Source organism: Rana temporaria, chromosome 12 (assembly GCF_905171775.1).
Source record: "Rana temporaria chromosome 12, aRanTem1.1, whole genome shotgun sequence".
NCBI lineage: Eukaryota > Metazoa > Chordata > Amphibia > Anura > Ranidae > Rana > Rana temporaria.
The window spans coordinates 47485427-47496176 of NC_053500.1; the positions used below are offsets into that span (position 1 = coordinate 47485427).

The 10750-nt window shown below is 48.1% G+C and overlaps 1 protein-coding gene across 5 annotated transcripts in view; it reads right to left on the minus strand.

Moving 5' to 3' along the window:
* Nucleotides 1-9586, minus strand: part of TMEM106A (transmembrane protein 106A) — a 62997-nt gene extending 53411 nt beyond the window's left edge. For 4 of the 5 annotated variants that reach the window (XM_040331569.1, XM_040331567.1, XM_040331565.1 and 1 more), the window contains exons 1-2: nucleotides 9477-9585; nucleotides 9172-9365 (exon numbers count right to left, since the gene is read on the minus strand). The gene's annotated coding sequence lies outside the window, so the exon portion shown is untranslated. Of the gene's footprint in view, nucleotides 1-9171; nucleotides 9366-9476 lie in introns of all 5 variants that reach the window. The other variant, XM_040331570.1, reaches the window with a different exon arrangement.
* Nucleotides 9587-10750: the final 1164 nt, after the last annotated feature.

Here is a 10750-nt window from a genome sequence, read left to right on the forward strand (position 1 = left end):
TCACACACCTGTTTAGAGGTTTTAAGTTCAGGATTAGCCTGAATTTTCCTGTGGGCTTTCTTATTAGGAAGACATGAGAGTAAAACCCCCAGCCCTGGTCTACTAGAGGGACCTGGATTAATACTCCCTGCTGTCGAAGCTCCGACAGGGAGGACTTTAAAGCCAATGCCTTCACTGGATCTCTTGGGGTCTGAGTTACCAAAAATCTTGTTGGTGGGGCCTCCGAGAACTCTATAGTGTAACCCTGGGCGATAGTGGTCAGAATGTACCGGTTGTCTGATACTGCCGACCACTGCGGAAGGAAATTCTCCAACCTTCCGCCTACCCGAAGGGCTGCGTCATTGCGGCTTGTTGGTTTGCGCAGGAGGATTGAAAAGGACTCCCTTACCTTTACCCTTCTGCGCTGACCAACCTCTCTTTCCCTGTGGCCCTTTACCTTTATTTTGCTGCTTATGGGCCCGAAAAAACCGCTTAGGGGGAGGTTTTTACGCTTTTACTGGGAAAGCCTTTTTCTTATCTGCCGTCCTGTCCAGAATACTATCTAGTTCAGGGCCGAACAGTAGATCTCCCGAGAACGGGATTCCACATAATTTGCTTTTGGACGCTGCGTCTCCTGGCCAGGTTTTGAGCCAAAGGGCCCTCCTGGCTGAGTTGGCTAAGGCTGCGGACCTGGCAGAAAATTTAATCGCCTCGGCCGAGGCATCTGCCATATAGGCAACTGCTGCAGCTATAGTGGAAAAAGAATCCAAAATATCCTGTTTCGGGGAATCAGCCTCAATATGTGCTTTAAGCTGATCCACCCAATATTCCAGGTTACGAGCCACGCAAGTGGTAGCCATGGCTGGTTTCAGGTTGATCAAAATGGATTGCCAGGCTTTCTTAAGGAGAAGATCCATACGCTTATCCATAGGATCTTTGAGCAGACCCATGTCCTCAAAGGACAAGTCCGTGGAACGCGAGACCTGCGAAAAGGCTGCATCCACCTTTGGAACCTTGTTCCAGATAGCTGATGGATCCTCTCCAAAAGGAAAGCGTCTTTTGTGGGACTTGGAAAAAAAGGGTTTTTTCTCCGGCTCCTGCCATTCTCGTAGAATAGTCTCGGAAATAACCGAATGTACCGGGAAGGTACGACCCTTGGGTTCGCAGAGACCAGCATACATTCTATCGTGCAAACTTAGGTCCTTCTTCTCCTTACCCAGTCCTAAGGTAGCGTAAATGGCTATAAGGAGATTGTCCACCTCCTCTAAGGAAAGTTTAAACTTTGCGGGAGACCCCGTTTCCTCCTCAGTCTCCGATTCCCCACTAGAGGGGTCCTGAGGTTGCCCTAAAGATACCTCCTCGAAGACTGAGGGCCCAGAAGATAATACTAGTACCTCCTGGGAGGACTGAGAGGTGGACGGCTGAGTAGAGGGGGTAGAAGCTAGGGATCCCCTAACTGACTGGAATTGGGCCAGTAACTCGTTTTTAACGGAAGAGACTAACTCCTCTCTAATAGAAGCTGACTCTTCCTGCACTACTGCTGCAATGCATGCTCTGCACCAAGGTTTCTTCCAGTCCTCCCCCAATCTAGTCCTGCACGCAGGACACCTTCTCTTAGTATCCGTTTTGACCTAATGAAACGGGCGAGAAGAAAAAAACAATAAAGGGGGGCCGGAATGAGACCCGGTCTCAGACAAGAAAACGGAAAAAACCCCCCCCCCATTCACCAGGTGCGCTAGGAAGGAAAGTGACCACTGCCTGCGTCCTGACAGGCCCCCATGCCACTGGGGGGAAAAAAAAATAAGGAGACCGAGAGAGAGACATAAGACCCCCTCACCCCTAAGGAAGACAGACTCACGTTACTGCTTCCCGCCGAGGTCCTGCTGGTGCCAGTGCCTGCTCCACTCGCTGTGTCTTCTGTGTTGTCCATAGTGGAGACGACAGCGCTACTCATGTGGCATGTGTAGCGCTTCCTGGAATCCAAAAGCGCCGCTGCGCCGGACCAGGAAGCGGAAATAGGCCCCAGCGTCCGCCCTGCCCCTCCTCCCGGCGCGCCGGAAATGACGCGCGTCTCCGGAGCCTGGCTCCGCCAAAATGGCGGCGCCCCGCGCACACGCGGGGAATCGAATGCCAGGCCCCAGATTTGCTGGCTCCACTGAGCACGGAGAAGAGAGGAGCCTGAATACCATCACCGCCGCGCGGGTGGCACAGGAGAGCGGACAGTCTCCGCGACGATCGCAGCAAAAAAAAAAAAAAAAAAAAGGGAGGAGTAAAAAAAAAAAAAAAAAAAAAAGAGTCCGACTTTCAGGAGCTCCCTGAGATATCAGACTCCCTCCTAAAAAGATGCCCCCTCCGGAGGAGGAAACACAAAAACTGATGGTACAAGGAGGGACCTCCCTTTTAAAGATTGGAAAGAAGGTGTTTCCTGATGGAGTGGGAGGAGTCACCATATCTCAAGGTGCTGTCCTGAAAGACGCCTCGGGAAAAATACACTTTAATTATTTTTAGTGCAAACACAATATAAATACAATTTTTTTTTGGTAAAATATAAAAGATGATGTTATACCGAGTAAAGAGAGATACCCAACATGCATCAACAAACTATAGTACATTAAAAACCATCCACTTAAGGACCCCTTCACGCCGATATACATCGGCAGAATGGCACGACTGGGCACATCCACGTACCTGTACCTGTATGTAGCCTTTAAACCCAGCTGTGGTGGCGCGTGCACGCGACCCGGTCCGAAGCTCCGTGACCGTGCCCGCGGGAACCGCGGACCCGATCGGTCCTCCGGAGCTGAAGAACGGGGAGAGGTGTGTGTAAACATAGCTTCCCCGTTCTTCACAGTGGCATGGTTTACATAGGCATCTCCCAGTTCTGCAGCTCTGTGTCACAATCGCAGGACACCGGCAGACAGAGTTCACGGGACCTGCGGGCATGGTCACAGAGTGCGCGGCGCACACACGCCCACTAAGCCGCGATTTAAAGGGGACGTACCTGTACGCTCATTTGCACAGCCGTGCCATTGTGCCGATGTAAATCGTCGTCTGCTGGTTGGCAAGCGTTTAAACAATCCGGGAAAAAATAAATAAAAAAGGGAGAATCACCCCAGCAGGGATACAGACAACAATAAAAACATAACCGGTTTTAATCCTTCTTAACTCTATAAAAAAAATAAAAAAAAAGAACGGAAGAAGAAATGAAATGGTTAACCTGTAGATAAAATTTAATCAGTAGTAAAGCAGATTATTATGCAAACAGCTTACAAAGATATATTTGCTCCAAAATGAACAGTTTGGAAAACAGGAAGCGACCCCAGAACCTGATCTTTAGCAGCATCCGCAGTTGTTAATGACTGGATCAGCTTCACCGTCCTATAAGTATCCCGGCAGGGATAGACTAAGGCTACCAAGACTTAAAAACTGATACCTCTGCTTTCTATGCTCATATAAAAGGGGACCTGTACAAATCAAAGGAGACTGAATAGGCGATTCCAAAAATTCACCATCGGAAGGTGTTAGAGTGAGCATTCCACTCTCCTCAATGTATGTACGCAGAATGTGATCTCTTTTGCCCTGAAAATCAGGGGGTTTGTGAGGCATAGGCAGATTATAAAGCTTGGTATAAAAGGCGTGAAATTGTGCTGCGATTTGTTCTGTTTTGTGCAGTATTTGGCCCTTAGAAAAGAGTGAGCGCGGGTTATGTCTTTGAGGGCCTTCGCGAGAGATTTGCCACATTTATCGCCATGTTCATAATAATAACCTTTTCTGAAATAAAGAATACTTTTCGCTTTAAGATTGGGTAGGGAATTTAATTGGTCCCGAGCTTCCAACAAAGCAGAGGAGGCGGCTTCCGCAAGTGACTGCTTATGCTTGGATTCTAGGGACGCAATTTTCTCCGCCAATGCCCCAATGTCTTTGTTGGCTTCTTTTTTCTTAAGAACACCCAGACGGAGAAGTTTGCCACGTATAACGCACTTATGCGCCTCCCAAATGATCAGAGGTGACATGCCGTCTGCTTCATTAAGTTGAAAGTAAGTTTTAAGTGCCGCAAGAATTTGTTGACACGTATCGGGGTCAGAGAGTAACATAGGATTCAACCGCCAGTGCTGCTGTTAATTTTTAATAAATGGACCAGCCTGTCCAGGGTGGCCAACCTGTCCAGGGTGGCCGCGATGTCGGCAGCAGAAGACGAGCAAGACGAGCAATCGCTTGTCTCTCTGCTGCCTCTGCCGCCATCCTCTGTGAGGGAATCAGGAAGTGAAGCCTTGCAGCTTCACTGCCCGGTTCCCTACTGCGCATTCGCGAGTAGCGCAGCGCCTTTCCAGTAGTCTCCGCTGTCTCCTGGGACCAGTGTGTTTCCCAGAAGGCAGTGGGGGGGGGGGCTGGGAGAAGTGAATCCCCCTCCCCATGAAAGGTGTTAATGTGACACCGGAGGGGGGAGGCTTACGAAAAGCGGAAGTTCCACTTTTGGGTGGAACTCAGCTTTAATGAGGGTCATGTGTAAAACGTGGATATAATCAGTGGTCAAATCACGGTGCACTGGTGTGAACTAAATGTGAATGAAATAAAAATGTACTAGACTCTTCCTGAGGACGATATTACGAAACGTACGTCGAGGCGGTGCCTGGTCACGCTACGTACGTCATTTCCGGCCCTGCTGTTTGTTGGTTTCTGTGAGGTGGAACACATGCCACGGACAGAGTGCGGTGGGAGGCGGTGGGAGCACGGCAGAACCCCTGACTACCGATTAGAGCCAGCCTATCTGTGCCCATCAATTCCACCTCATCAGTGCCACCTCATCTGTGCCGCCTTATCAGTACCCGTCAGTGCAGCCCCATCAGTGCCCATCAGTGAAGGAGAAAAACGTACTTATTTACAAAGTTTTGTAACGAAAAATTAAAAAAAAAGCATTTGTTTTTAAAAAAATTCTGCCTTTTTTAATTTTTTTAGCAGAAAATAAAAATCCCAGAGGTGATCAAATACCACCAAAAGAAAGCTCTATTTGTGGGAACAAAATGATACAAATTTAGTTTGGGTACAGTATAGCATGACCGTGCAATTGTCAAAGTTCAACAGCGCTGAAAATTGGTCTGGGCAGGAAGGTGTATACAGTAAGTGCCCTGTATGGAAGTGGTTAAAGAGGAGTTCCACCCTAAAAATTGACCTCCGCTTAACCCACTCCTCGCCCCCTTACATGCCACATTTGGCATGTAATTTTTTTGGGGGGGGGGGAGCGGGGGCTTCAGGAGAAGGGGACTTCCTGTCCCACTTCCTCCTTCCGCCGAGGGGCTGCAAAGGCGATACGTCATATCGCCTTTTGGCAGCCCCTCCCTGTAGGCGATCGCCTAGGACACGTGACAGGTCCTAGGCGATCGCCTGTCCAATCAAACAGCGCAGCGCCGGGCCGCGCGCGCATGCGCAGTGCCACTCGCGCATGCGCAGTGGGTGCCCGGCCGTGAAGCCGAAAGCTGTCACGGCCAGGTGCTCACAGTGACAATGAAGACGCCGGCCGGGGAGGGGGGGGAAAGGAGCAGAGCCCCGGCCGGCGCGTCGCTGGAACGTGGAGCAGGTAAGTGTCAGTTTATTAAAAGCCAGCAGCTACACTTTTTGGAGCTGCTGACTTTTAATAAACTTAAAAAATGGGTGGAAAACCCCTTTAAGCACATAAAAATATTATGATAATAAATCAAAGTCCATAAAACACCAAACGTTCATTCTGTGCTTGCTGTGATATACTGATAGAGAAGTGATCCTTCACCAAACTTGAATAAACATCCAAAGTGACTGTATAAGTAATCTGCTTACCAGAGCACATTGACTCCTTTACTCAAAAAGAGAGTCAATGAGAGCTTATGCAGGATAATGCCTGCTCACATAGGCTGAAATGGGGATATTAGACAACTTCCTCCTTAAAGGGGTTTTCCACCATTTTTTAAGTTTATTAAAAGTCAGCAGCTACAAAAAGTGTAGCTGCTGGCTTTTAATAAACTGACACTTACCTGCTCCACGTTCCAGCGACGCGCCGGCCGGGGCACCGCTCCTCTCCCCCCCTCCCCGGCCGGCGTCTTCATTGTCACTGTGGGCACCTGGCCGTGACAGCTTTCGGCTTCACGGCCGGGCACCCACTGCGCATGCGCGAGCGGCACTGCGCATGCGCGCGCGGCCCTTCGCTGTTTGATTGGACAGGCGATCGCCTAGGACCTGTCACGTGTCCTAGGCGATCGCCTACAGGGAGGGGCTGCCAAAAGGCGATATGACGTATCGCCTTTGCAGCCCCTCGGTGGAAGTGGGACAGGAAGTCCCCTTCTCCTGAAGCCCCCACTCCCCCCCCTAAAAAAATTACATGCCAAATGTGGCATGTAAGGGGGCGAGGAGTGGGTTAAGCGGAGGTCAATTTTTAGGGTGGAACTCCTCTTTAAGATTGGGACTGAATATTATTTACACTAATTGATATTTCACAATATTTTTTAATCATATGTTGTTTGATAAAGTTTTGTGCACATTTGTTTATTTGATAAGGATTAGTGACTTCAGGAGTGCAGTCCTATGATTTTCATTGTTATTTTTTTTTAATTATTAGCACCCCCTATCTTTTACCCAAATAAAAATGTATGTCTTGCCAAAATAATAATTTTTTTAAGTTTAGATTGGTGGGTTTTTACTGCTATCCAGGGCTCCATTAGAGACATTTACCGTATTTATCACGGTATAGCGCGCTCCCGCGTATACCGCGCACCCCTAAAGTTGCCCCGAATCCTGTGGAAAAAAAGTTTTTTTTGTACTTACAGTTTTGGTGTCTTGCGCGGCGGCCTCGTCGGGTCCGTCTGCGGCTTCGGGTGTCCTCTTCGTCGGGTCCGGCGTCCTTCTGCGGCTTCAGGTGTCCTCTTCGTCGGGTCCGGCGTCCGTCTGCGGGTGTCCTCTTCGTCGGGTCCGGCGTCCTCCCCGCTCATTTCCCGCGCCGAGTTTGAATACTGCGCCGACATATACAGAGCGCAGTACACTCGTGTATTGAATTTGTCGGCAATGCTCGGCAACTCTCGCGCTGACGTCCTGTACGTCCAGGACCTGAGCACGGAAGGAGCTGAGACTGCCCGACTATACCCGAGTGTACTGCGCTCGTTATATGTCGGCGCAGTATTCAAACTCGGCGCGGTAAAGCGGGTATCGGCGTATACCGCGCACCCACGATTTTGCCCTGATTTTCGGTACCCTCATTTGTTGACACAGCGGCACAGACAACAGAAATAAAGTAGAGTAGATTTCTTGTCACTTCCTGTCTCGTGAAGCTATTGTCAGCAGGACAGGAAGTTAGGGGAAATTCCTCTAATGGAGTCCTGGATAGAAGTAGACAGGGGTCCTTCCCCGCTGCATAAACAACTAGAAAAAAAAAAAGTCCTGAATCTTCTGGCATGTGGTGGTGCATTTTTCGATTCATTTTCTGTATGTGTTTTCCAAGGGTAGAAAAGTTCTGTACAACACTTTAGGGCCCAGTCACACCATGCCAGACCATGTGGTACATATATCGCGTATGTCTTATCCAAATGGGGTTGGCTCAAATCCAACCCCACCTGAAATATCCCACTGGGAAGCTGTCAAATCATAGGCAGCGGAGGCATTCCCCGCAGCTGAACATACATATGTACCCCTTGCATACCTGTGACTGTGGGGGATGCCTCCGCTTCTACCTGCGTCCAAACACGCCTGTGTTAATCCCTATACATCAAAGAATATAAAGCCTCATACACACGATCGGATTATCCAACGGGAATTGTGTGAGGACAGGCTGTTGTCGGAAAATTGGACCGTTTCCATCGGACAATTGTTGTCGGATTTTCCACGAACAAACGTGGTATAGCATGCTTTAAAATTGTCCGCCAACAATTGTGTGTTGTTGGATTTTCCGATCGTGTGTACACAAAACTTCAAATTACAAACACGCATGCTCAGAAGCAATGCTCACCATAACACAACATTAGTAGAAGTTGCCCAAAGGGTGGCGCTAAAGAGCTGAAAAACGTGTAGTTTCGTGTTTGTTGGCTGACAATTCTTTGCCGTTTGTATGCAATACAAGTTCCTGGCCAACGCCCTTCAGAAAAAAGTCCTACGCTTTGTCCGATGAAAATATGATTGTGTGTATGAGGCTTAAGACTTGGTTCACACCTATGCAGTTTGCTTTTGATCCGTTTCTGCGGTGCATTTTTTGCACACACACGGTTTTAATGCATTTTTCACTTTATTTTATGCGTTTTGCGTTCACAGCATGCGTGTTTGTACTTTGGATTTTAGTCCGATGGACTTGTGTACACACGATCGGATTATCCTCCATCGGACATTTGTTTTCGGAAAGTTTGAGAGCATGCACAGTGAACATTTGTCCGTTGAAAAACCGACAACAATTGTCCGATGGAGCATACAGACGGTCAGATTGTCCGATAAAACACGTCCATCAGACCGTTGCTGTCGGAAAGTCTGATCGTGTGTATGGGCCTTTAGCTTCCTGGCGGGCTCAGGTATGTGGACCTGCGAACACGCCCGAGCCCATCCTTAGTCCTAATTAACAGCAAATTGGGGGGCCCGCACCAGTATGCATGGAACGCTTGTACATCTCTGTATGGTAAACCTGGCTGCCATGCACTGTACGGATTTATGCGTTCCATGCAAAACCATATGACTTGGTTCACACCTTTGTGCCCATCCTTAATTAGGACGCAACAGTAAGGATGAGCTCCGGCGTGTTCGCATAGAACACGTGCAGAGCCCGCCAGGGAGTGAGCACGGCGCTGTGCTAATCAAAGCCAGGGAGACATTGTCCCGATGCTCGGCTGCAGGGATCGTGAAATGTCTCCCTGGCTGTTATTAGCGCAGCGCTCACTTCCTGGCGGGCTCTGCACGTGTTCTTTGCGAACACGCCGGAGCTCATCCTTACGCAACTGCTGCATATACACAGTCGCTGCTCCAAAAGTGACATCCGTGTGGGTGCGTGGCCCTAAGCACAGGGTGCCCCGTGTAAATGAGGCCATAAAATAAAGACTTAGTCGCATATAAACAGCCTCCTTATTGTATAAGGAAATGTATGGAAACATACAGCCGCTGGGTGCAAAATTTCAGCCCTCTGCTCGGATGTACCCCTGTGTGAATGAAGCCTATAGCTCAGGAATAAAACAAATAATAAAGATACAAGCATACCCTTTGAAAAGCTATTTGCAAATCCAGCAGGATCGAGTCTGTGATAAATTATTGGCTGATGATAATCTGTTACTTGCAGATCGATGCCGCCTGTTCCACTTCATGCGATCATCTGTATCAGCTGTCGTAAATTATGAAGATTTCTGTCTTTACACAGACAAATGTGGAAGTGAATCTGCACCATAAAACCCAACCTAGAGAAATGACACAATGCAGATTCCTCAGAGCTGTAAACGTAACATAATAACAATCTGATACAATAAAGTAAAAGTCTATGGCGGTCTGCACTCTGCAGCATTCAGTACCTGCAACTCTCTGTACTAGTCCAAAGGTGTATATAATAGACGTAGTGTCTCCAGGAACTAAGCCTGACTAGGCCGCACCTCCTGTAGGCGGAGAGGGACCTTGTGAAATCATGAGGAAGACGTTTGTTTGTGTGAAAAGTGCACACACTGGTTTTAGAAATGAGCTTAGTGTGGAAATTCACACACATAAAATGATGTATAAGCAATCCAGGGCCTGTTTAAAAATGTAAACAAAATTAAATAGAAAAGTGGACCTATATAAAAAAACATAGAAAAGTGACAACAGAAAAGGACCATGCAGTCTATCGAGTCTGATCTTTTTTTATATTAACCTTTTTGCATACTGTAGCGTAAAAAATACTGTTCAGTACAGCCATACTGTAGATGTGAATGGCTGTATGCGGCCATATTCAGGTGTTTACATGTGTATGCATGTATGATGTGTTTCCCAATCACGTTCTGGAAATTCGTCATACTCTTATTCATATATAAATGCCGATAAGGCATAACCGTTCTCCTGAGTATGGCCCCTTTCAGACGTAGGGACAAACGGTCCGTTTATTACAAGTTCGTTTATGGACTTGTAATGGATCCCTATGGGATTGCAGATGTTAGCGGATGATGCATCCGCTAACGTCTGCAACCATCCGCAAAGTTCCGCTTTTGCGGACGGAAGAAAACCCTATTTTTCTTCCGTCCGGCGGAACGGATCAGATGAATACGGACACACGGTCCGTATTCATCCGATTCCCCATAGGGGAGAGCGGAGGAAACACAGGGCGGTCTCTGTGAAAGAGCCCTATGGCCGCATGCAGCCATTTACTTTTTTTGGTGGGCTATATGCACCACCTGCGATTCCCAGTCAGGATTTTATGCTACAACATATTTGCCTCTCTTAGCCCTGGTGCACACTGGAGCATTTTTTATATGCGATTTGACATGTCAAATAGGCGGCAATTGCCGTCAATTGCACCATCCTAATCGATGCAGCGCTGCACCGATTTCAAAATGTTGTTTCTGTACTACTTTTTGCGATATCAGGCTGCGCTTTACATTGACATCTGTGCAGGAACCTGCACAGATGTCTCTGAAATTGCGGCCGAAATCGGGACTGACATGCGGGAATGAAATAGTTCGAGTTCAGCTGTTCAGTGTGAACCTGGGCTTAGGCTGCTTCCATGCTGCTCCATTGAGAAAAAAACGCAATAAATACGCATATGCACTTGTGCCACATTTGTGATGCATTCCGTGCATTTTTCTGGGTGCCTATTACC